The sequence below is a fragment of the Tamandua tetradactyla genome, chromosome 15, assembly GCF_023851605.1.
Source record: "Tamandua tetradactyla isolate mTamTet1 chromosome 15, mTamTet1.pri, whole genome shotgun sequence".
In the NCBI taxonomy this organism is placed as follows: domain Eukaryota; kingdom Metazoa; phylum Chordata; class Mammalia; order Pilosa; family Myrmecophagidae; genus Tamandua; species Tamandua tetradactyla.
In genome coordinates this window covers 78,674,594-78,700,887 of record NC_135341.1, presented here as the reverse complement: position 1 = coordinate 78,700,887, position 26,294 = coordinate 78,674,594, and the positions used below count along the sequence as shown (strand labels likewise).

The 26,294-nt window shown below is 48.8% G+C and overlaps 1 protein-coding gene and 1 long non-coding RNA gene across 3 annotated transcripts in view; one reads left to right on the top strand and one right to left on the bottom strand.

The window, feature by feature from the left end:
* The window catches only part of EPHB1 (EPH receptor B1), a 395,735-nt gene extending 381,675 nt beyond the window's left edge, over positions 1–14,060 (bottom strand). The window contains exon 1 of one of the 2 annotated variants that reach the window (XM_077130187.1): positions 13,820–14,060. The gene's annotated coding sequence lies outside the window, so the exon portion shown is untranslated. The remainder of the gene's footprint in view (positions 1–13,819) is intronic. The other variant, XM_077130185.1, reaches the window with a different exon arrangement.
* LOC143657611 (uncharacterized) lies at positions 13,933–24,882 on the top strand. Its single transcript, XR_013162918.1, has 3 exons — positions 13,933–14,046; positions 16,677–16,811; positions 24,623–24,882. It is a non-coding gene; the product is annotated as an uncharacterized LOC143657611 (long non-coding RNA).
* Positions 24,883–26,294: the final 1,412 nt, after the last annotated feature.

Here is a 26,294-nt window from a genome sequence, read left to right as displayed (position 1 = left end):
TACGAACACAGAGTCTAACACAAAGGGTAACACAAAGGGTAGCATATTAAACACTCTGTCCTCAGGTTGCTGGTTTTACTTCATATATCTTGGCCATCTTTCAGGTTCTAAAGCACTCCCCTATTTATTTTAAAACAGCTGCAGAGTATTCCATTGTGTGGCCATACCATTAGTTCTTTTAACCAGTTCCTAAATGATAGCTATTTGGGTTGTTTCCAATCTCTTGACATTATATACAATGCTGCAAAGAATTTTCACAAACATCATTTTATGCAAGCATATCTGTAAGACAAATGCCTAGAAATGGAAAATCAGGGTCAATGCAATGACATGCATTTGTCAGTTTGATAGATACTGCCAAAGGCCCTCATTAAAAATTGTGTTAATTTACACTCCCATTCAGAGAGTTCTCAGATCAGTGATTCTTAAGATTTCTCTTTAGACAAATGTTTTCCAAGGTGCAAGCTGTGATGCACTACTGGGTCATGAAATCAATTGAGTGGGTTGCAATCAGTATTTTTTAATGAAATGGAATAGAATGGTTTACCAGAGAATCAAAGAAAATAAAATAGAAAAACCACAATGATCACATGTAAAAAGCGTAAGTATGGTTTGGGAACTTTTGCTTTGGGGTGTGTGTGTGTGTGTGTGTGTGTGTGTGTGTGTGTGCGCGCGTGCGCACATAGGTAAACAGACATGAGGAAAAGTGAGCCTGTGCTTGCTGGAAGGAGCAAGGAGGCCCCACTTCTGCAGGAGAGGAACCCTTCCCAGGGCCCTAAAGGGGGCCCATGGTCTCCAGGAGTGTCCCCCTGACACCAGCATTGCTGAGCATGTGTCAGCGCCCCCAGAACAGGGGCTGAAAGGAAGAGAGGTGAATGAATGGAACGTCACACTGAAATGATGAACTGCAAGTGGTAGCAGAGAAGAAAGGCGGGTGGAGACGACTGAAAACCAGAAAGGCCCAATGCTGGGAAGCAGGGCTTGCAGCTGAGCCATAGTCTCAGGGGTTCTTAAGAGAACAGAGGACAGGACGCATGACTTTCCCGAAAGCATCTTTCCGGCGAGACTGCCTTCATGCCAACACCGGCGGTGACAAAGGGTTTTCCCAAAACAGTGTTCCTAGGCCCCAGTACCCCACTGCCAGCCTCCCTAAGGAAAGCGGATGCATGGCTGCAGAGTGGAAGGTAGCAAAGGTTGCCACTTTCCTCATCTGGTTGATGCCCCTGGGGGAGGGGCCGGGGGAAGCAGCCCGGGGCACCCGATGCTGAATGGCACAGGGCTGCCAGGTGCCCTGGTCGCTGCTGTAGAAGAACACGAAGCTGGAGAAGACACAAAGTTAGAGGAGCAATGCTTTGCAGGTGGTGTCTGGAGACGCCACACCTTTTCTCTTGTTTCCAGGCCCTGCGGTGAAAGGGCAAATTAGAGATGTTGAGTTCCTTTCCCCAGGCTTGCTCCAAGAGCCCAGAGCAACACCTACTATTACCTGGAACCAAGCATAGTGGAAAACCGCTTAAGTCTCTGAAAACCAAACACAAATATTGATTCTCCCGTTACCTAATTTCTTCCTCCTTTTGTTCATGGTGGCACTCGCTGGCACTTAAGAGCACGGAATTAAAAAACGAGCAGATATGAGGTTACTGATTTTCTTCTAAGAGCCCGTCTGCTCGTGCAATGAGCTTGCACAGTCAGGCCCCAGGACCCCAGCCTCCCCAGAAGGGGACCAGAGGGCCTCTTGCACGCACTGACACTACTTTTCCGGTCAAAATAGAAGTCTTCCTTCTATTTCCTTCAAAGAGAAAATATAAAATTATAAAAGTTTAAGAATGAAAGACTAATCATAAAAATGCATGTATCGAGGTAGATGATAAAAAGAAGAGTAAAGGCCAATTATTACCCTTAAAAAATATGTAGTCTGCCACACAAGAGGCATGTAAATTAATACGATTTATGAACTTCTACCCAGACTCCTATAGAGTAGCTGAGGTGGCCAACAGAGGCCAGCAGGCAGAGTTATCAGACAGGCCTAACTGCGGGTTATGGATAGACATGTTCAAGGGTATAATTGTAAACACAGGTTTTGAAGACGTTATTATGATCATCTTTGTTGAGATGGGGTCAAACTAGAGTAGGGTGGGCTCTAATCCAACATGACCAGTGTCCTTAGGAGAGAGAGAGATGGGCCACGTACAAAAGCAGAGACTGGGCTACCCCATAGGCCAAGGAACACGTGGGCTGGAGGCCGCCCAGGAGCCAGGGACAGACCCTCTCCTTCAAGAGAAAGCACAGCCCTGCTGGTACCTTGATTTTGGATTTCCAACTCCAAACCATGAGACAATATGGTGGTATTTGTCACAGGAGCCCTGGCAAACGAAGTCACCAGACCTGTGGAAGGGGTGGCCCGGGAGGGCGTTAAAGGCACGTCTTGATTACTTCCAGCAATGTGCAAGCCGCAACTGGCTGGAGTGGCTGCACAGGACGCCATGGAGGGAGGTGAGGGGGGACAGGTAGGAGGGCAGGACGAGGCCATGAACGCCAGGTCAGAGAGGGCCCAGGGACCCACTCAACTGCTGCCCAGGGACCCCTGGGGCAAAGCCACCCGCACAGAGTGGTGCTGGAGGAGCCAGGCCATCAGGGAAGGCACCAAGCTCCATCAGACTAAGGGGATGGAAAACAGCATCCGCAAATGCCCATGTGGCTTTGAGTCAAGGAGACCCTGCCAGGTATGGTGAGTGAGAAGCCCCACGTGTGGCCTGCAGCCTTTCCTGTACTGGGCTCCTTCCTATGCAATGACAGCCCCTGCCAGCTGAAACTGCAGCTAGAATCTGCTGTGGGGCACTCTGTCTCCAGGAAGAGGAACAGAGAGAGCCACCAACCCTACCAGGGGCTCAGCAGGACTGCGGCCTGTTCCCATGGCCCGAAGCAAGCCTTCAGTCCCTTGCTCTCCAAGCCCCAACAGCCACAGCACCGTGTTCACCCAGCCCTTCAGGCTGCCCTGTGTGGCCAAGCCTGGCCCTTCCAGGCCAGGGGGCCGTATTGGCTGCTGCTTGCCAGGGGCACTTTAACTAGTGCTTTACTTTAATTGATGCTATATTTTAGTTGGTGTTTCAATTTAATCAAATTTTCATTCTAATCGGACGTCTTTCTCTCTCTCTTTCTCACTTCCACCCACAAAATTGGAACAAGGAAAGAATAATAGTCGTCCAGAAAAATAAATCCATGACAAAAAGTGCTCAGTATCCCCAGGGGGAGAATTGTGGTTACAACAAGCCTAAGACCACTTTAAGGGTCCAGGACATCTATAGAATACACACCTTTAATCTCCTTTTGGACCCAACCCAAGCTGCTCCTCCTTCCTCCCTGCCCCCCAGCCTGCACCAGCTGCCTGTGGAGAGCCCCCAGTGAGCCAGCCCCTGCAGCTGGAACACACACTCCTGGCAGGCAAGGAAGGGCCAGGCTGATCCCTAATCCATCCCTGTTTTCCAGAGCAACCCTCCCTCACCCATGATGTTCAGGGATAGCTGAGAATCGGCCCTAGGAGGGGGAGAAGCAGCAGTGACACCAAGAGGGACAGTTCAAGAAATCTCTGAAGGTCAGACACTCCATTCACCCCCTTGGCCCCCAGGTCCGGCTTGGGGAGCCTCAGGTGTTTTGAGGTCTCCTCTTCACCTCTTCAAAATGAATACCCGGTTTAGACTTTCAGCCAAGTCCAGGGCCATAAACACATGAGCCATTCTTTTAGCCCAACAATGCTAAACACATCTTTTCCTACCCCAGAGGAGTTTCTCCTATTGTTTGCTAGTCCCCCATCCCCTGTCCTTTCCCAACTCTTTCACACAGACATGTAGACATGGCTCTCCTTATTCTAAAAAGCATCTGCCTCCTCTAGCTGGTGCCACGAAGCCTCACTTCTCTCACTTTGGTTAAGGAAACTCTCAGGTGGACAGTCTGAGCCTGGAGGCTCACTGCCTCTAAGCCCACTCCCTCCTCAAGCCTTCTGGCTTCTATCCCTCTGGGCCACCAATCAGCTTTGCCAAGGTTCTACCCTATTGTGCCTCCTTCCACTCCCTTCCTGACAGTCCTGGCCATGTCTGATGACTGCTCCCTTCCTAAATGCCCAGGCCCTCAACAACCTGGGAAGGGCATTCCTGAGAGAGTGGTACTGCCTTCCTACTCCACCATCTCTTCCTTTCTTTCTGATTCCAAGGTTGCCCTCTGCTCCTTTGGGACCCTAGTGTGGTGCTTTGAATATGTGAACTGTCCCCCCACCCCATTCTTCACCACATTCACTCCTTTTATACCTGTTTCCAATATCTGAAAGCCTAGCCCTGCCCTCCTGTTGGCATTTCAAACCTTCATCTCAGCTTCTACCATCATGGTCCCTTACCACCACCTGCCCGACAAGTGCTCTGCCTACCCATTCCTCCACTCACTTTTCCAGTCACCCCATCTCCTGAACCCATGCGGGTACCAAGTGCTTTGTGAGGAAATGCAACGTATCACCATGACAGAGTCAAGCAACCTTTTGGGAAAGCATTAAGTGGAGTCGCTTCTTCCACCAGGGTTTGGTTTGAAGGTCTCTATGGTCAAACTGCCCTTGAAAATCCCTCCCACACTGAAGACTAACGTGCCATCTTTCCACGTTGCCCACCAGCCCAGGAGTAGATGGTCTCTGTCCTTGGCTGGGAACCCAATGAGGCAGTAGGTGTACACTTAGGTAGCAGAGAACACAAAAACCACGCATCTTAACGTGAGGGTCTTTAACGCCGGGAGTGGCAAGAAGCTTCCAGCACGGAGGCTGGTGGGACAGGGGCTGCTCCCTCCTGCATGTGCATGCATGCATATGCACACACGTGCGTGTCCTCGCCTTTTCTTTTTTTTTAAGAGTTGAATTCTGGTCACTCAACTGTGCACAAAAGGCAGCTCTGTCCTTTCAACAGCTATAAAAGTGTTCAAAGAAATAATCCCACTCTTTAGAATTTACTACAAGCTATACACACGATATACTTATTTTCAGTTTCACTAAACAGGGGAATAGTTTAAAAATATTATATAGCCACTCAATGGACTATTACATAGACATTGAAAGATGAAAATCATGACGATTATATAAAGCAAGAAAAATGTTTACAGTGAAATGATGAAGGGGGAGAATGCAAAATACTAAATTATGATTGCAGCCCTGTAAATACTTACATTTTCATGGATGTAGACCAGAAGAGAATCACAAAATAAGGAATTCAGTGATATTGTAATAAAAGCCATTCTTTTTAAAAGGTGAAAATTTTAAAATAAATTCTGTTAATTAGTGACTGCCTTTAGGTGGGAGAAAATCAAAGTCCCAGTGGTGCAGCCGGCAGGCTCCATGGGGACAAACGTCAGGGCGCTGAGGCTCAGAGAGAAGATTCTCGGAAGTTCTGCGACTAGTCATGTGGGCTCCAGCAGAGGTATGGCATGCCCTCAGCCAGGGGACAGGGGTCGGGCAGCCCACAGAGCAGCACCCTGGCACGGCCTCTCCAGCAACGCCAAGATCACAGCCCACACCCACTACATTCCCTGACCAGAATGGCCTAGAACAGGTTGGAAACCTACCAGTCCCCAGGTTAATTTCCAGGATGGGACATGGTGGCTAGGAGGAGAGAAGACATTCCACCAGATGTCCCTGGGCAGAGACCAAAACAGCCAACCCAGAACCACTGACGATAAGAGGGACAGGAGAAATGAGGGAGAAACCCAGAGCATTTATCCATCCCTCCGAAGTGGATGGAGAAAAAGAAAATGCCCTCTGGACTGGACGTGGGCCCCCCTTACCTCCTCATCCCCTTCATCTGCCCTCTCGGCCCTGTGGTTGGGGAGATGTGGTTGTTTCCTTCCACCACCCACCGTGAACACGATCACCTGGAACCTGGCCCTGGGATTTCTGCTCACCTGGTGGGAAGGGGGCCCAGGATTTTCCACAAGTGCCTCCAAGGATTCTGCCAAGGCAGGCTGGGCTTTCAGGAACCCATGGGGAGAAGCCCTTGGGTTGGAGTCAGTCAATCCAGTGGGTTCTGTGAGTCACTTGCACCTCTCTGTGTTGCCTCAATTTCCTCAACAGTGGGATGAGTGGATCCAGCTAGCTCTCAGCGTCCTCTCTCGTGCTGCAGTCTATCCTTTCATGCCGTTATTTCTAGCAGCCTTTGCAGGGCAGAGAAGCTGTCCTGTGCCCCTTTCTAGATATGATTTTTGGGTCAGGTTACATGAGCTCCAGGTTCTTTAATTTACATTGGGGCTACTCTATGGGCTGCTGAGGGAAACAGATTCTAGATCCTTCCTTCCCACGTTGAGTGCAAACACAACATCCTTCCGTGCCTAACAACTCCAGCCGTCAGTGAAAGAAACCCTACATAGAGCAGATGTTCAGCAGTAATTACCTGGACATCAGATACACTCTCCCTATTTAATTACTCAGCCATGGCAGCTGAGAACGCCCTCCCATGTGCCAGCTCGACATACACAGACCTATGCACTGGAGATGTCCTCGACAGCATTCCTGGACAGGCACTGCCTGGTGCCGGGATGGACACTTCAGACTTTGGCTTTGTTTTGGTGACTAACCCGCTCCCCACCCCCTACCTGATCAACGGTAGTGCTTATCACGCCCGCCTGACCTGCTCCCTGCTCAGAGCTGCGTGCCAAGCTGGCATCTGCACAGAGGGAGGTAGCACTGGCTAGACTGGGGCTGGGTAGGGGAAGAAGACAGAGCCGGGGGCTATCACTCTCAGCCAGCCAGGGGTGAAAAGATGAAATGCATCAACCACAACGCCCGGATCAGGACAGGCCGATGCCTTCTGCAAGGATGAGGCAGCTGGCGGGAGGGACCTGGGATGCAAAGAAGACATGAAGGAAGCAGGAACTCAGAGCGAGGGGAAAGATACTGGAGACGATGGAGAGGACACACCAGGGAGATGCAAAGAGAGAGGGGATAGTTTTGAGGGAACCCTGAGGTGAAAGCTGCCTGGTGGGGTCCAGCCCAAGCTCGGGCAAGCGCCTGTCCTGGTGGACCCCTCCACACGCCCTGTCCCCAGGGCTGGCCTGCTCAGCCTCCCCACCTGGAGAAGTGGGGACACTGTGGGGCACACTGTGTCCCTGGTCATCTGAGAGGTTCTCAGTTCCCATCACCAGAAGAACCTGACCCAACCCCACCTCAGAGAGGTACGTGTCTTCTTTAGATGCGTTTTATGGACTAGAAAGTCAACTTTAGTGATGTTCAAAAATCACAATCTTCCTTCTAATATCTAAAACGGTGCTGCCAAATTTCATTGAGACAGGTAACAGATTATGAGTTACCAGGGGTGGGAGGTGGGGGTAGAGGGAATTGTTGTTGCTTAATGGATGTAGTTTCTGTCTGAGACGAAGTTGGGGAAATGGATATGGGTGACAGTAACACAATATATGAATATAATTAAGATAACTAAACTGTACACTTGAAAGTGGTTAAAATGGGAAATTCTGAGTTGTATATATGTAACTACAATAAAAAGCCAAAAAAAAAAATAGAAGAAAATAAAAAACTAAAGTAGTGCTACCCAGTAGAAATATAATGTGAGTTGCATATATAACTTTTAAATTTTGAGTAGTGGAAGGAAGACCAAGTTAAATTAAATTTTAATAATTTGACTTCTCCCAACATGTCCCAAATGTCATCATTTAAACATATAATCAACATAAAAATTATTGAGATAGTTTACACTTTTTTCATACTAAGCCTTCATAATCTACTGTGTATATTATACTTATAATGCATCTAATTTAGGACTAGACACATTTCAATGGCTCATCAGTCACAGCAGCTAATAGCTACCTGGGTTAGTCAGGGTTCCCTAGAGAAACAGAAACAACAGGAAAGATCTGTAAATATGAGATTTATAAAGGTGTCTCACACAACAGTGGGAATGGAAGGGTCCAAATTCCATAGAGCAGGCTGTGAAGCTGGCGACTCTGGTGAAAGGTCTGGACGAACTCCACAGGAGAGGCTCACTGGCTGAAAAAGCTCTGAAAAAGTCTCTCTCCTCCTTTAAAAGTCTACAATTGATTGGATTATCTCATTGTGGGAGACGCGTCTTCGTCTAGCACAGATGTGATCAGCCACAGATGCAATGAACGGACTGATGATTTAATACACCAGCCTCCCGACTTATCAACCAGCCATGAAATGTTCTTGTAGGAACGGTCAGGCCAGTGCTTGCCTGACCAGGCAACTGGGCATCATCATTCTGCCAAGTTGACACCAGGATCTAACCATCACATTACCATACCAGACAAAACAGGTCTGAAATTTTATCTCCTCTTGCTCACAATTCCCCAGTTCTATTGAGAGCACACAAAATTAATTAAACTGTAAGACTAAAGAAAATGCATTTCTTCCAATTTAAAAGAATCACTTTTCAGATAGCCTCAGGCTCATTAGCCCTCCTTCTCCCAGCCCTGAGATAAAGGAAACTTATAATAGAAAACAAAGATCTCCTGATGGAGGGGCTTGGGCCCCTTGAAATATGGCTGTTGGCGCCTATCCTCGGGCCTAGGGTAGAAGTCTGCTAAGGGCTGGGGCTCATTCACTATGGAGCCCCAGTTGCCTGCACACTGCCAGCCCAACCCCTGATGCAGCCCCACCCCAGCCCCGTTTGTTGGTTCTCTCCATACAGCACTCCCACTGCCCTCCCCTTGAGCACTGGCACTCAGCCCTCCACCTTGCCTTTCCCTCTGGCTTTCTGACTTCCTCCAGGAGCCAGAGGGCTTCCTTATTTGTATTCATCTCTGGGACCTGGAGCCTCAAGGATAAGGGTCCTGTCCAGAAAGCCTCCCTTTGGATTCTGGCTCCACCCATTAGAAGTTACCTAATGACCTTGAATGAGTTACTTCGCCACTCCTCCATTTTCTCTTCTGTAAAATGGATCTGCTCTTAATAGTAGCATCTCAGAAGTTTCTTTCGTGGATTAAATGATGAATATGCATAAAACACTCAAAAGATACCTGGCATAAAACACAGGCCCTCAATAAACATGAATTAATCCAATGGGGCAGAAACTTCTTTAGTTCAGAGCCTCTGTCTTCCCTGCCCTGGGGGAAGTGGGCACATCCCTCCCCTTCATCAGTGGCTTCCTCCCTGGAGGAAGGGACACAAGGAAAGAAACCAGCCTGTGCATATGGGGAAATAGATCAGGAAGAATTTCTAAAACACCACCCCATTATAGTGAGTATATCCAATCAGGTTTCCACCCAACCTGTAACCAGGAGCAATCTTGTTCCTTTAAGGTGATTTCTGAGATCTCGACTCAGATGAGAAGTGGGTAATTCAGAGGGTCACCTACTCTCCCATTTCTAACACCTCCTTGTGCCCTACTGGCCACAGGTTCAGCAAGTGAGTTTTCTTGAGTCTGATTATGGAATCCAATGGGCATCCTTTAAATCTTTTCCAAAGTGCTTGAAATTCCTGCTAGGACCTGAGGCAACCCACCCAGTACAGCAATCAGCCCAGTTCAGAGCCTCTGGCTTCTGGAGAAGCCTAAAGACTCTTCTCCAGAATTTGCTGCATGCCTCGTCTTGCTCCAGATTCCAAAGCCTCCCTAGAAGCCTCCAGCCTCATATTTTAATTAATTTATAACTCATTCTATTTTAGAAGATGTAAGGTGGCTTAAAAGGATTGTGTAAAATACTGTAGGTTATATAAGTAAATGAGTAAAAAATGTATTATATACTACTAAATATAAAAAAGCTACATAAGAGTATATACAATGCAGTCAAATTTCTATGTGAATGTTGTGCATGTATAAGTGTGTGCATGAAGAATGTGTGTTTTACACTCATGCATGTATAGGAGAAGACACAGGTAAGCCAAACACCAAAATTAACAGGTTGTCACAAGGTGCGGCAGCAGAAAGTAATTGCCTTTTAGTTTTCTCGTTCCTATTTTGCTATATCATGATATTTTGTAGAGAATCTGTATTTGGTTTACAGTAGGAAAAAACGAGCAATAAAAATATCTCTAAAGAAAAATAGGCGAGAAAGAACAAAACAAACCAAGAGTAAAGACATAAACTGGGGCCAATGGTGAGGCTAACGACGCATCTTCTATGGCCAGGCCATGGGTCTGGAGCTCGATTTTCTTGCAACCAATGGCTGGAGAAAACTTGATCAGTTACACGGGTCACGGGGTCCAGAGGACATAAACAAAATGATTGCACAGAAAGCCTGGCTGTTCCTGATATGAAAGCCTGAAGCGAATGCCTCCCCTGGGTGCTCACAGAGGAGACACCGAGTAATGCGACGAACGCTGCCAACGACACCCTCACGATAAACACGGCCCAGGGTTTCACAGGGTTGTTCTGATAAAGGCCCTCGGTGCAGCTGATGGCATCTCACCAAAGGGCAGAGCAGTAAAAGCAAGTCCGTGGCAATTGGGAAGCACAAGGCCAAGCTGGACGAGAGTCTGACTTAATCCCGGGGGACACGTTAGGGGGCAGGATCAGGACACAGGTCACCTTTCAGGGGACCTTCTCCTCCCGGCCCCGGCTCAGCTTAGCTCAGTCCCGTAAGGCATCACGAGGCTTCAGTCACTCACTCACCTGCACACTTGCCCATCCTATGCGCACCCATTCAGCACCTACTGGGCTCCAGGCACTGTGCACTCCTATCACGCAAATCCTCCCCGTGATCCCAGAGCCATCTTATGCTAGGACCCCTAAGCCAGCCCCGCCCAGCATCATCCTGGGGCTCTCAGCATGGCAAACCCAGTTTTCTGAATGGGAGATCCAGGCTACCCTCAAGGGCAGGGCACACCTTGGATCCCAGTGGGTGACTCCCTTCCACACGGCTGTAAGGATCCTGTGGCTAAGTAAGGGGAGGGCTCCATGTGGGATGGACTCTCAGGCCTGGGGCAGTGAGGTTGAGAAGGATGTACTGCAAGAAAACACAATCCCACTCTTGTATGGAACCAATGTCTCTTATTTTCTATCCCTGCTTCAGATCTTGGCAAGGGAGCACAAAGCCTTCTCTTCCTCTGCCAACCTTTCCCATTCTCCACTCTTATGGGAAGGGACCAAGACTATTGCTGGGTCACGGTGCATCTGAGAGGAGAATCACCGCCTCCAGGCTATGGCTACCAAGTTTTCATACTGACCACAAATCTCTCCTCCGAGCCCCAGATCCGCATATCTAAGGTTCACTTGAAAGTCCCATTAGCATCTCAAACTCAACGTATTCAAGTCCCCCAATCGTGATAGTCTTCCAACTTTTCCTGTACTAACAGGTGGCACCACCAACTCCCTCTCCCTTACCTCCTACAACGTACTGTCCCAACAAACTATCTACAGTTTCAACAGGCAAGTTCCCATGAATCTGACTATGGAATCAATCCAACGGCCACCTTTAACCTTTTCAATGAGTTTGAAATCCCCTCAAGGACCTGAGGCAACCCCCCCAGGACAGCCAACCCATCACTAAAACCTGTTGCTTTAGCTCCTAAACAGGTCTGCTGCTTCTTTCCATTTCCACATCCAGTTGAGAGGCTGCCCATCCATACACATGGACTGGGGAAGTCTTCAGGTGTCCCCGTGACCTGCCCGGCTTTCACAGGCCTGACCCAGGGAGGGCTAGGACCAGCAAGCCACATGGCTTCCTCCGGTCCTTCAAAGCAGTGTCTGCCCCTCGCAAACGTGTCCCCTCCTCCTTCATCCTCTGGCAGCACCATTCTCCCATGCCAGCTTTTGCATTTCTCTTTCTCTTCCCTTTTCTTCCCAGTTCTTCTCTCACTTCTGTTTTCTTCTTCCATTTTGCTTCTCTCTCAGTTCCTTCTCCTTGGACTTTCTCTCTCTCTCCTCAGCTCCACTATTTTCCTCATCCGCAGATGTATGTTAGAGACAGTCCGAGTTGACAGTGACCTAAGCTGCCCTCCCTACTTTATGGATGAGGAGGTGACTCACCCTTGTTCTTACAAAAGTTGGCACCTGGGTAGGCCTTGGGCTTTCAAATCCTGACCCCAGCCCAGCAGGCTCGCCAGCCCGCACCTCACTGCTTCATGACTTTCCTTCCCTGCCTGTCCCTCAACCCAGGATCTCAGTTCTGTGCTCAATAGACAGGGTCGGTCATTCTTTGTACAATACAAATCCATATGCAGTGTGCTTTGCTACATCACACACACTTCACATATACTACACTCAAACAGCTGCACCCCGTCTCAGAGGAGAGCAGCTTCGCCTTCTCCAGCATTGCTTCACGGGGCCTTTCAGAACTTCAGCTCGGCTCTGGTTAAGGCTGATGCGTGCTGCCATAGTTGGATGACAACGAAAATCCAACTCTTCAAAATCTTATTTCTTCACCATAAAGGATTTTCTAAAATACCCTGAAGCACATAGGGTGGGGGAGGGAGCAAGTGCCTGACCCTCTGCCCTTCTCTCTCACAGCCCCATATGGTCTTGGCACAAGAGGGCTGCAGAAATCAAATAACATCTTCGGAACCCATCCAGATTTAACAGAGCCATCTGTGAAAATGCTGCTTGCCAGGAGGGAGTGGAGGGTGAGCTGTGGCTGCAGGTTTAGGGTCGAGGCAGCCTGCCAGAGGGCTGGGGCAGCAGGAAGAAGGGGACCATGGAGTTGGGCAGTGGTGAGAGGCAGGGGCAGGCTGGATGGCGCCAGATGGCAGCACCCTCTCCTGCTGTGACCACCTAAGATAGGCAGGAATTCAACCCCGAGGTGGGTTAAGAGCCCAGCAGGCTGGCTAAGAGGAGGGTGGAGTACACAAGCTGAACTTGGACAGACCCTTGCAGCCCTGGGGTTCTACTGAAAACCTACCCTTGGGCACAGTTTCAAAACAGACACTGAGTAAGGAGAGACAGTAAGAATCCAGGTTCCGCCATGGTCCGTGGACGCACGGCAGGCTCCAGAGCCTGGAAAGGGCAAAAGCATGTCTCTGGGCGTCGCTGCCATAGGGTAAAACGAGTACAGTATTTTCCTTTTTCCATATTGTCAAGATTTTGCACCATTTTACAATTTTCAGCAGGCACAGTTCTTAAATACATAACAAAGGTGAGAATATTAATTTCCTTTCAAAAGATTTTACATGTGAGCAAACCTCAGCGTTTACCAGTAAACAAAACAATCCATTGCCAGGCAGTGAAGTGAGCATGGCTGTGCCCCCCGCTGCCCTGAGGATCTGGCTGTGGGAGCTAAGACAGGCCACCCGCACCTCACCATGCAAACGGATATACATGGAGTGCAAAGTGCTGTCCATAAATGCGTGAGGGCAAGAGGGAGGGACAAATGGAATGGGTCAGGAAGAGGAGGGCTACAGAAGGACCTGAAGGCACAGGACCACGGAAGGCTGGGGAGGGGTCAAAGGAATTAAGGGGCGTGTGCAGAAAGAGAAAAGGGAAAGGGGAAAAAGATAAAAGAAAGCAGCAGGCTCAGGGAAGGAATGAAAAGCCAAGGGAAGTAAAGGAAGCGTGGGGAGAAGAGGCAGAGCGGTAAGTGATAAGAGGAGAATGGAGACGAGGAAATGAAATGAAAAGTACCAGGGAAGCCACAGAGGAAAATACCAGTGCAGGAGACCCCCAAGGCCTGTGAAATGAACCTCTCCAGAAGTCGGTAAATGAATCGCCTTTGGAAACCTGTCACTGGAAAGCCGACATCACATTAAGGAGACACCACGTGCCTTCAGCTTGGCCTCCCAGCGCTGGACTCCGCCCTCTGGACAACACCTGCTCATTCCTAGGGATCCCAGCTCCCCTTTCTCACTTTGCTGGACCCAGTCAGTTGCTGGAGGGACACAGAGCAGTCCCTTTCCTACCACAAACTCAGATCCTCAGTCCAGGAGGAAACAGGGCAACGGCCCAACAGGGAAGATGGGAGGAAGGCAGCTCCTGCTCCAGGACAGTGGCCAAAGCCCATCCTTCCATTGTGACGCAGTTTCCTTCCCAGCTGCATCTGCAGTGCCGGCCCCTGGGGGGCTGACAAATGCCCGCCTGGCTCTGTCCCAACCGGTGAAGGACCTGCTCCAGCTGCCCCCACTCAATGGTGAGACTGTCTGCATTCCCTCCACACCCTCAGTAGCCACAAGAGCTCCCCAGGGGGTGGAGGTGGGGTGCACTATGACCGTTTGTTAGACTGGGAGCCAGGAACCCCAGCCACGTCCTCTGCCCCCCTCCCTCCAGGATCCATCCCCAGAGCCCTGTGAGGCCAGCATGTGCTGGCTGCTCCAGGATTCCTAAATCCATCCCCAGCCCCACCCATGGCCCCTTCTTGCCACTGTACCTCTGATACAGGCTTTTTCCTGACAACACACCCCCATTTCCTATCCCTGGCTGGGAGCCATGAGTGAGGGCAAGCCCAGAGGCCCCCGAGGAAGACTGAAGGGTCCTGATCCCTGTAGCCCACTCAGCCTGATTTCTCTCAGGCCCCAGGCCGAGCCAGTCTTCCTTGGGGCCACTGTGGAGGATGCCCCCCTCTCTTGGAGAAGATCTCAGCCCAGGGACAGGCCATGGGGGACCTGCCAGCAGCTCAGCTCATCTCATCCTGCAGCCTGAGGAAGTACCAGGCCAGGTTCTCCTCTAACTCTCTCCCGGCAGATCCTTGCTGCTTTGATGTGGAACAGAGATGACAATGGCAGTAACTGCTGGAGAAGAAGGTTTAATGCCACTGTGTTAAATGACAGCTATTGTTTTTGGCAATTTAACGATCAAGGAAAAGAAAGGAGCCTTTTAAGAAACTGATATAGCACATTTAAGAAGCCCTTAGAGGACTGGGGGAGATGGAGGAATGAAGAGGCTCCCAGAGGAGTCAGCCCCAGGCTGTGCTGAGGTGTGCAGCCCCTTCCCCTCCTCAGCCCGGGCTGGGTCCCCAGAAGCCCAGCCCATCAGCCAAGGGGCTCCTTGGAGAGGCACCCAAGAGGCCAAGTCCATCCTGCCCTTGGGTGTTTCCCCAAACAGACCTAGAGGTGATGGAGGTGGTCCTTTCCCCCCATAATAGGGGATTCCATGAGCAGAGCCCAAGAAGTTTCCTCTCTCCCCACCACACACACAGCAGAGTAAAAGCAGTGAACCCACCCAGGGTACAAGGCTGGGGATGATGGACGCTGGGCCACAGGTCTTCTGACAGGTCCCGGCTGGGGTGCAGCTCAGAAGGCAACTTCCGAGGGCCTGGGCTCACCTGCTGGGCTGGTGGACTTTGGATCCATGCTCTCCATGTCCTGCCCTCAGGGATCTCCTCCATTTTCATGGCCACCCAACAGCCCTCCCTATGCCTCTCACTCCTCTCCTTCAATAGCTACCTTCAGTTCCCAGGCCCACCTCCATCTCAACTACAACAGCTCTTAAGCCAAAGCCCTCCCAGGGCCAGCTCTGCTCCAAATACTCCATTTCCAACGCTGGTCCCTCCACACAGATGGGGATACCTCCTCCTCCTCTCAACCTGATGGAGTTTTATTCCTCCTGTAAGCCCAAAAGGACCTTTCCTCCACGGAGTCCTCCTGGTCTTACTCTTAGCATTCCTTCCTCATCTAAATCGATCCTTCTCAGAGCACGGTCTCCAGACCTGCAGTGTCCACACCATCAGGGCACCAGCTGGAAATGCAGTTTTTGAAGCCCCACCCCAAAGTCACTCAATCAGAAACTCAAGGCGGTGAGGGGGAGGCGCCTGCAGTTTAACAAGCCCCTTCAGGTGATTCTGATGCTGAAGTCTGGCTAAGGGCAGTGAACCTCGCACATGAGTGTGTGAGCAGATGTTGCTGGCCCGGGCAGCCCACTGCGAGAACCACTGCTCTCAGCCTCTGGAGCTCTCCTGTCTGCACTGACCATCCGGCCTTGTGCTCAGGTGTGGTCTCTGCAGGGCGGGGCCGAGCCTTGCCTCTTCTGGCATCTCCACAGCACCTTACCGATGGTAGCAACAGAAATCCCCAGTATTGGATTGAAAAATTGAGGCCCATGACCTCTTAGGGCATTTGCACCACTGAAGAAAAGCCTCACGCCACCAGCGATCTTTTGCTTTCTCAATGAAGAACAGGCAAGATGAGTGGGTGTTTACTGCCTGTCACAGAGGCGGAGCTTCCCAGCGGGAGAAGCTGGTGTCTTGAGGTTTGGGCCCAGAGTTGCAGCAGGGGAGGGAAGCCTGACAACCTGTGATAGTTTCTTCCAAGTCTCTAGTACCATTATCCTAGCAGTTTCATAATGGCAAGAAAAAAGTTATTTCTATTTTAAACCATCAATATTAATCTGATGCTGCAATGAATGGAGTGGTGATGATAAATGGGGTGTTTAATAAAGATGAAAGCTATAGCAGCCTAGGAGAAAGCCTCCTTTGACTCAAAGTTACCATCTTGATTAAAATTTCCATCTTATTATCCTAATCAGCAATCCTTTGTTCAAAGGGCCACGGTTTCTATTTTCTCCATTTAGAACAATAACAACACTATAAACATATTAAAAGATGTTGATTAAAATTTCTCTGCTATCCACATTTAACTTATTTTTAGCAACGCTTTCTCAAGAAATGCCACCACCTCCAGGAAGACTTCCCAGAACCAACCTCCTCTGAGAACCTCATCAGAATAGACAACCCCTTGTCCTGGGCACACGTTCCTGCATTCAACAGCCCTATCATCTTAATTCAGTTTCATTTCATTTTGTTCAATCTGACATCTCTTTACGCAGAGCACAAGAAACCTGTTTATTCTCCATTATAAATCAATGACTGGGATGGAGTTGAAATACAGATGGCAAACTGAGGCACTGGAGTATACAGAAATTCCTCTCAACAAATCATCGTCTGCATCTCTCTAGATGAAGGTATTTAATGAACAAATAGCCATTAAACCCCTATCAGATGCAAGGCCCAGTGGGAAAAAACTACAGGGCCGCCCAGTGAGACAGGCCCCACAGGGCACCAGGCCCACGATGTCTTCACACCACTGCGGGGACAGTGTTCAGACCTGATTTTTTTTTTTTTTCAACACGACACTATTCCTTATCTGGACACAGGTCCTGAGTCCCAGCCCAGGATGTGCGGGAGATGCTGCAGCCACATGGAAGGGGTCCCTGGGATCCCTTCCACACCCCTGGGAGTGAGCACCTGGAGGGGGCCTCTGCTTTCCCCCTCCTGCCTTCTTCCTCGACTTCTTCCTGGAATCCCTTCCCTGAAATGAGGCCACCTGGGCAGCAGGATCTGCCACCCCACAGCCTCCAGGAATGCGGAATGGCCTCCAATTTTAAATATCCTGCAGAGGACTTCTGATCTGAAAGCGCATTGATGCAGGATCTGGTTTCATCCTTTCCACGGCCTGTTGATTAGGCATAATCTCTGCATTTTACAGACTCAGAGACTGAGGCCCAGAGGGATTGAGAACCTTGCTCCAAGCCACACAGCACATCTGCTGGTGGCAGCTTCCAGTCCCAGCTGACTCTCCCTTCCAGCACACAGCTCCAGGGCAAGGCTACTGCAAAGCAGGAGGTGGAACGGGGCCTCGTCCAGCTTCTGAGGGAAGCTCTCAGAAGCTCCCCCGGAAGGCCTCCCTGCCTGGGACGTGTTTTTCCACGATGTGTGCGCAGTAACGTGGGTCGCAGCCAGCTATCCTGGAGCTGTCCTGGGGGAAGGCCACGTTCCGTTCATTAGCCTGAACCTCACTTGCCCTCTGACCCCTCAGGGAGGAACACAGATTGGCGTTGAAAACATTTAGGGAAATAGAGGAAGCGTCCATCCTCAGGGGCCCAGGGGTAAGGCTATTAATCTCCTGCCACCAAAGGAAATGAAATCATTATGTCTGCAGCCACAGAATCCAAAAGAACAAATTTCCTGCCAGGATAATAAATGGATTCTTTTGTTTTCGCCCTGACTCCCATCACATGAGCCCCCTGGCCCATTCCTCACCCAGGTGACTCTGCTGGGTCAATACCCTGGGCAGTTTCACTTTCAACTTCAAAAACAGCCTGGCCCCGCCGGCCTGTCCCTTAGCCTTCCCTTCTGAAAGCTTCTCCTGCCAAGGCGCAAGCCTCTCCATTCCTTCCCATCCTCTCCGCAAAGTCTTTTATAAAGAGCCCGTTCCCTGGCCCTCAGCCACCACCAGGTTTTGAAGTAACTCCTTGGAGAAGAGGGGGAGAAAGCCATTTTACCACTGAGCCGGCATCACACAAGATGTCCTTTGGAAGCAATAATGAATAGTAAATATGGGCTATAAAGTTCCCAGAGCTGAGAGAGGGGCACCCGGGCGACACTCCCGTCAATGTGTGCGGAGGGGATCATAGAGGACTGGGGAGGCACCGGGGACGCAGCGTCATGCAGGCTGTAATGCCCAAGCAACGGACCACTTCGTTATGGGCTTCTGGTCGGCCACAGCACTGAGCATGCAGCTTCTAAAATGGGTCTGAATTTGCAAAGAAGAATCACTGCTGGCTGCACACATGGCAGGAGACATGGTGCCTGATGAGCAGACTCAGAGCAAACATATCCGCTGTTCCCTGCCCTCCAGTGCCCTGGGACTCTGGGCAGAGGAAATGCCTGAGGGATGCCACACCACCCTGAACAGAGAAGGAAACCCAGGGCCCAGGTGGGCCACCTCATCTGGCCCACCTCAGAAGACCCACTGCAGGTGCAGGAATAAGAGACCAGGAGAACACTTCTCTTTGACCTAGGAACAAAAGCCTCCACCTCCCAAGTGTGTGTGTGTGTGTGACACAGGAGGCAGGGACAAGGGGATGGTCGTTCCAGTCTTCTACAAAGATCAGGGCACATTCTCTGGAAAAAACAGTGAGAGTTTGCTAGGCATTTCTGGGCTTCACTGAAAAAACTAAGACAAGTGAATGCTGTGGGGCAAAGCAGTGGGGAAAAAAATGATCTGTGTCTTGCCAGAGAAAATAAAATTATACCTCCTAGAGAGGTAGTGTGCACAAATATATGACAACTGTTGCCTGAGATCTGCTAGGCTATCTCCTCCGACAAGGTTGGACTGGGATTCTGCAGAGTGCAGAATGGCAGGCTGGTCTCGTCTCTACACAGTTGGTTCCCAGCCCTGATCAGACAGCCCTGAAGCCACCACAGGGGCCATGGGCACCAGTTCCCCACCCCAAATGTCACTCCTCTGGCCTCTGCACCCACGGCTCCTCACTCCTGCCCATTGCAGTTCTTTCCCACAGATTATGAATTATCTGTTTATACACCTCTCTTCTCCATAGACAGTGTTTCTCCAGAGCACATATCTTGTCATATTTGTCTTCTGTATATGTAGAAAGGTGATGGAAGGATGGATGGATGGATGGATGGATGGATGGATGGATGGATGGATGGATGGATGGATGGATGGGTGGAATGGTGGATGGATGGATGGATGGATGGGTGGGTGGATGGATGGGTGGATGGATGGATGGATGGATGGATGGATGGGTGGGTGGATGGATGGGTGGGTGGATGGATGGATGGATGGATGGGTGGGTGGATGGATGGGTGGATGGATGGATGGATGGATGGATGGATGGATGAATGGATGGATGGGTGGGTGGGTGGATGGGTGGATGGATGGGTGGATGAGCTAGATTACCCAAACTATGCTATCTTCATCAATCCTCCACTTTATGAGAGGGAATTAAATTAATAGTTACAAAGTACTATTCCATGACAGGTATTCTTCTAGATGATTTCCATATTTAATTCACACAACTGCCTCAAGAAGTGAGTTTTATCTTCAACTGTTTGTGAATAAGGAACTAAGCATCAATAAAGTAAAACACTTGGTTTTGAGAACCAAAGCCAAGTCTGTGTGACTCCATATCCTGTGCTCAAATGGATCACACTATCTTTTATGTATCTTTCTGATCATAAATTCAACAAGCATTTGTTGGGTGCCTGCCATGTGCCAGGCATAGTGCCATGTGTTGAGGATTCAAGGATAGATCCAAAGTAATTTCAGATAGAGCTCTTGGGTACATAAGGGAGAAAAGCCAAGCTCTCCTATGACTTCACAGCCAAGCAAAAGGTGATCACAACAGAAAATATGCAAATGTAGACTCATGGCTATAGAAGAGGGAGGAAGCCAGCAAATTCTGTTCTTTTAAAAACAACTATAAAGTTGATCAATAGTGCCTAAAGCAACCATTTCCACACCTTGGAAATTGGCACACAGCAATATGAGAACTGTTACGCTTCACAGACTGAACTTTGGGTAAAACAGTGGGAATCTGTGGCCTTTTGGCCTGGGGCTGCTGCCTGGACCCCCTCCCACTTTGTTGGCATGGAGGTTCTGCCAGGGCAAGAGACAACATGAAGTCAGGCAGGGCTGTGGGGTCATAGGGGACTCTTTTGATTTGGAGCAAATGGCAATACTCACCTGCAGGAGCATTCTCAGTGACAATCTCAGCTGGCAGCAGATGAGGCTGTGGTCATGGCCGAGAAAAGCATGTTCCTGACTGAGGCTGCCTGCATAGACAGCAAAGGCCAAAGAGGACCCAAGATACCCCCACACTTCTGGCTAACCCTAAGGCTTCACTTGCTCCCATGAGAAGTGAAAGGGTCTGGTGGAGATTCAAAGCTGGAGCAGACTTCAAAACAGCCTGAATTGATTAAATGCATGCATAGACCCCACACACAGATCCTTAGGCAAAGAAAGGACAGGCTCAGTGTGTTTGGCTACTACCTCTGTCTAATCATCCAATCAGTGTCACACCACTAAGCTACACAGACACAGGGATTACCCTAGGAAGCAAGCCTTAAATATGAAAACAAGAAATTTAAAAATAAACACTGAGTGTACACACTGCAGGGAAGACAGATTTCATAGATTTAGCCCAGACAAGTAATTAAACAAACAAAACAGCAACAAAAACAACAGCCTTCAGGGGGTAAAAATAAGAAACCAGAGTTACTACAATCTATTTTCTAAAATGTCCAATTTCCAACAAAAATTATGATACATGCAAAGAAATAGGAAATTGTGACCATACTCAAGGAAAAAATTTGTCATTAGAAACTGAGTCCACAGATGTTGGATTTAGCAGACAAAGACTTCAAAGCAATTACTCTAAATATGTTGAAAGAACTAAAGAAAAACATGCTTAAAGAATTAGCGAAAGTATGGCAACAATGAAACAATAAATATTTTCACCAAGAAATTAGAATTTATATAGATATAAAAAGAACCAAATAGAATTTCTGGAGTTGAAGGGTTATTGTACCTTGAAGAACTCACTAAAGAAGATTCAAGGAGGAAAAAGAAAGAATGGATGGAATAGGCACTGGGATGGAGTGGAAAAAGAAAAAGAGCAGGGAGCTTGAAGACAGATTAATGGAAATGATCATATCTGAAGACAGGAGAGAAAGAATCTAAAAATAAAAAGCAGTAGAACCTCAGAAACCTGTGGGATAGTAGCAAGCATAACAATATATGTGTAATGAGAGTCCCAGCAGGAGAAGAGAAAGAAAAAGGGGCAGAAAACTGTTTGAAAAACAATAGTTTTCAACTTGCCTAATCTGATGAGAAACATTCATCTACATACATCCAAGAATCTCAGTAAATTCCAAGTAGGGTAAATACAAATAGATTGAGACAGAACATCAAAGTTAAACTTTCAAAAGACAGAGAAAATTTTAAATGTAGCAGATAAAAATGATTCATCACATCCAGAGACTCATCATGTGACTTAGGTCTGACTTCTTACTGCAACAGTGGGAGAAGCCCAAAGCTAGTGGAATAACATTCAAAGGCCCAGAAGGAAAAAAAAAAAAAAAAAACTCAGCCAAGAATTCTATATCCAGCAAAACTATCCAACAAAAATGAAGGCAAATGGAGACATTCTCAGATAAACAAAGACTGAGAGAATTTGTTGCTAGAAAACCTTTATAAAAAATACTAAAGGAAGTCATTCAGGCTGAAAGGAAATGACACCAAAAGGAACCTGAAAACACTTGAAAAAATTAAAGCACTGGGAATGGTAAATCTGTGGGTTAATAGGAAAGACTATAAATATATTTTCCCTCAATTCTCCCCTGAACTTTCTTTTAAAGATGTAAGATCATAGAAAGCAATAATTGACAACATTGTATTGTTGTGCTTATAATGTACATAAATATAACATTTACAGAAGTAATAGCACAAAGGAGGGTATCAGGATATGCTTCATGGAGAAGGAGTCACTGCAATTGGGCCTTCAAGAAAGCATGGGATATTTAGAGATAGAGACAGCAGGAAAGGTTCTCCAAGCAGGGAGAATTCCACAGCCAACAGTGTGGAGTCAGGAAAGATGTGTTTGAGGAACTGCAAGTTATCTGATTTGAAAGCCTGGGAGAAAATGTTGGACAAAGCAGTTGCAGGTAATTAAGGAGGTCCATGGAATGCCAAGCTAAGGAGACAGGACTGTTTTCCCCCAATCAAAGAAAAATTCTAGGGATTTTTAATTTGATTTCATTTTGGTTTTTAATTAGAAGAATAAAATCTTTCTAATCAGAGCCTCGGGAAGGTTCTTCTGGCTGCAGGTATTGGAATGCACAGACACTGGGATGGGGCAGGTAATGGGAAGGAACGGGTACTGGGACAGAGCGGGCACTAAGATGGATGGGCACAGGGATGAAGTGGGTCCCAGGATGCAGTAGGCACTGAGGTGGTGTGGGCACTGGTATGGACAGGCACTGGGATGGACGGACACTGAGATGGACGGCACTGGATGAAGTGGGCACTTGGATGGACGGGCACTGGATGGAGTGGGCACTGGGATGACAGGCACTGTGATGGAATGGGCACTGGGATGGACGGGCACTGGATGGAGTGGGCACTGGGGTGGAGGGGCACTGGGGTGGAGGGGCACTGGATGGAGTGAGCACTGGGATGGACGGGCATTGGGATGGAACGGCACTGGGATGGATGTGCACTGGGATGGAGTGGGCATTTTGATGGATGGGCACTGAGATGGACGGGCACTGGGATGGAATGGGCACTGGGATGGACAGGCATTGGGATGGATGGGCATTGGGATGGACAGGCACTAGGATGGAATGGACACTGGATGGAGTGGGCACTGAATGGAGTGGGCACTGGGATGGATGGGCATTGGGATGGACGGGCACTGGGATGGAATGGGCACTGGGATGGAATGGGCACTGAATGGAGTGGGCACTGAATGGAGTGGGCACTGGATGGAGTGGGTACTGGGATGGACGGGCATTGGGATGGAATGGGCACTGGATGGATTGGACACCGGGATGGAGTGGGCACTGGATGGAGTGGGCACTGGATGGAGTGGGCACTGGGATGGAAGGGCACTGGGATGGAATGGGCACTGGGATGGATGGACACTGGGATGGAGTGGGCACTGGATGGAGTGGGCACTAGATGGAGTGGGCACTGGGATGGACGGGCATTGGGATAGATGGGCACTGGGGTAGACGAGTACTGGGATGGAACCCATCAACTGCAACAAAACTATCACTCTAGCACAAGCAGTTAATAATAGGGACAACTGTGCATGCATTTAGGGGAGCATTTGGGAGTTCAGTATTTTTTGCAAGAATTTTTCTGTGAACCTACGACTTCTCTAATAAAATAAATAAATAAATAAATAAAAACACCCTTCTTCTTTAAAATATTTTTATTAAGAAATCTTCACACACATACAGCTCATCCATGCTGTACAATCAGTGGCTCACAATATCATCACATAGTTGCGTATTCATCACCATGACCATTTCTAGAACATTTGCATCACTCCAGAAAAAGAAATAAAAAGAAAAATCCCATACATCCTACACCCCTTACCCTTCCCTCTCATTGGGTAATTTCAATCTACCCAATTTATTTTACCCCTTATTCCCTCTATTATTTCTTTTTTATCCTTATTTTTTTACTCATTTGTCCATATCCTGGATAAAAAGAGTATTAGACACAAGGTTTTCACAGTCACGTTATAAGAGCTGTATCATTATACAATCATGGAACACAGCTTGACACTTTCAGGTACTCCCTTCCAGCCACTCCAATACACCACAAACTAAAAAAGGGAAATCTGTATAATGTATAAAAATAACCTCCAGGATAACCTCTCAACCATTTGAAATCTCTCAGCCACTGAGACTTTATTTTGTCTCATTTCTCTCTTCCCCCTTTTTGGTTATGAAAGCTTTCTCAATCACTTGATGCCTGTTCCCCGCTCATCCCTGGAGTTCTGTCCCACGTTGCCAGGGAGATTTACATCCCTTGTGAAATCCCACGTAGCGGGGAGGAAGGTGAGTTCACCTGCCAAGTTGGCTTAGAGAGAGGGGCCGCATCAGAACAACAACAGAGGTTCTCTGGGGGTGACTCTTAGGCATAATTATAAGTAGGCTTGACCTATCCTTTGCAGGAATAAGTTTCATAGGGTGAACCCCAAGATCAGGGGCTCAGCCCATTGACTTGGTTGCCCCCACTGCTTGCAAGAATATCAGGAATTCCCGAAATGGGAATTCCTCCTTTTTACCCTAGTCCCCCAAGGGGACTTTGTAAATACTTCTTTATTCACTGCCCAAATTACTCTGGGATATGTGGGATATATCAGGGCATCACACTAACCTGTACAAACCAACAAGATCTCTCGCCTTATTCAAAACTCCATATATTTATGGTAAAAACACCTTTTTTAATACACAGGTACCTGGGATTCTGGCCGGAGGTTTCCAAAATGACAAAGAGCCAACCCTGAAGGTGAGTGGGGGCCACTAACTCCCACCCTTGTACTGGAAGCTTCTAAGATTACCTCTAAACAGAGAGGGCCGAGGCCTGGTCGCTGGAGGAGAGGCTGAGAGGGCTGTCAGGGAATGCGTGTTTATGGTGTGTACCAATTCTGTACACTGTAAAATGGCATCCAGATTACAACTTTCTCACCAACTTCATAAAATACATTTTATTGGGACTGTTATGATTCTGACTCAAATAACTGCATTAAACTTCTCCTTCTTATGAAGTGGGTTCTCTTACAACCCACTCACTCATTGGAAAGACAGAAGTTCAATTGCCAAGGCCTATTTAATTAGGTATGGGCACCGAGAAACTATTTTTTAAAGGATTAAGGCATACAGAGGCCATTTGTGGTGCTTTAATTTAGAGGTTTTTAATGCATCTGAGCATCAGATTGATTTTATTTGGCCAGCAGAGCAATATAAAAAGAAAAAAAATGCATTTTTGCCAAACTTCAAAAATTAGGGTTTCCCTGTGAAAATCCAGAAGATGAGGAAATGTTCCCACGGCCAGATGGGGCAAGGGCCCCACCCCCAGGCAGCTTGGCTCAGGGAGAAGCCTGTGGGGCCCCAGCCGGCATCTGGATGTGGGCCTCCTGTTTTAAATCCGCTGCAGACACTAACAGAGCAGTTTAGCCCAGAAAGATTCCTGTGCCAGGTCCCATGGGGCAACAGGGGAGTAAAGCTGGTCTCTGCCCTGGCAGCGCACTCAGCCTGGGGAGAGAGACAGACACACACACATAAATAACTGATTCGGACAGACTGAGAGCTGGACAACAGTGGAGGCAGAGGGATACATGAGGCTCCCTAAGGACTGCCTGCCCCTCCCCCAGGCGCCCCCGCCCTCCAAGCAGGATGCCCCAGGGTCCCCAGGAAGCGCTCAGCCCAATAGCCTCTGCCCAGATAATCCTCAGCACAGCAGCAGCACATCCCAACTTTCACTCATTTATTCCACACAGGGTGCCCCCAGGCACGTCCAGTAGAATCACCTCGAGGGTCTCCACTGCCCACAAAAATAGGTCATGTGTGGAGCTGGGCTCATTCTATACAGAGCACCTGGGCATGGGAATGTGGAAATCACCCCCCAGGTAACGGTGAGGTGCAGCCCCCGGACCCACCACTCTCCTGCCCCGTGCCAGACCCCATGCCAGGCCTGTCCCTCAGGGGCTGCCTGCTGCGCAGCCCACACCTGCCCAGGGGAGACTGGCATGAGAACCCCACGAGCCTGGGGCCTGGCATTGGGCACCCTCCAGCCTCATATCAGAGGCACGGTTCAGCAGGACAGCGTCCCAGCCCACTGCCATCTCCCCTAAATGGCTTAACTCTGGTCAAACTCCCTTCCTTCTCCCACCTGATGGTAGAGGCTAAAACGGCCAAGCTGCTGACAACAAAGGAGTAAGACCCTAGAAGTCCAGGCAAAGTTCCAATGCAGCATTCTGTTAACATGGAAGCAGGCACCGGCCAGTGACAAGGATCTAAGGGCAGGGATGTGGCCGGGGAGCCACACGAGGCCCCTGGAGTCGACTGTGCTATAAGCATGTAAGACTTCTCAGAACCAGGGGCCAGCGAGGCAAAAGAGACAAGCA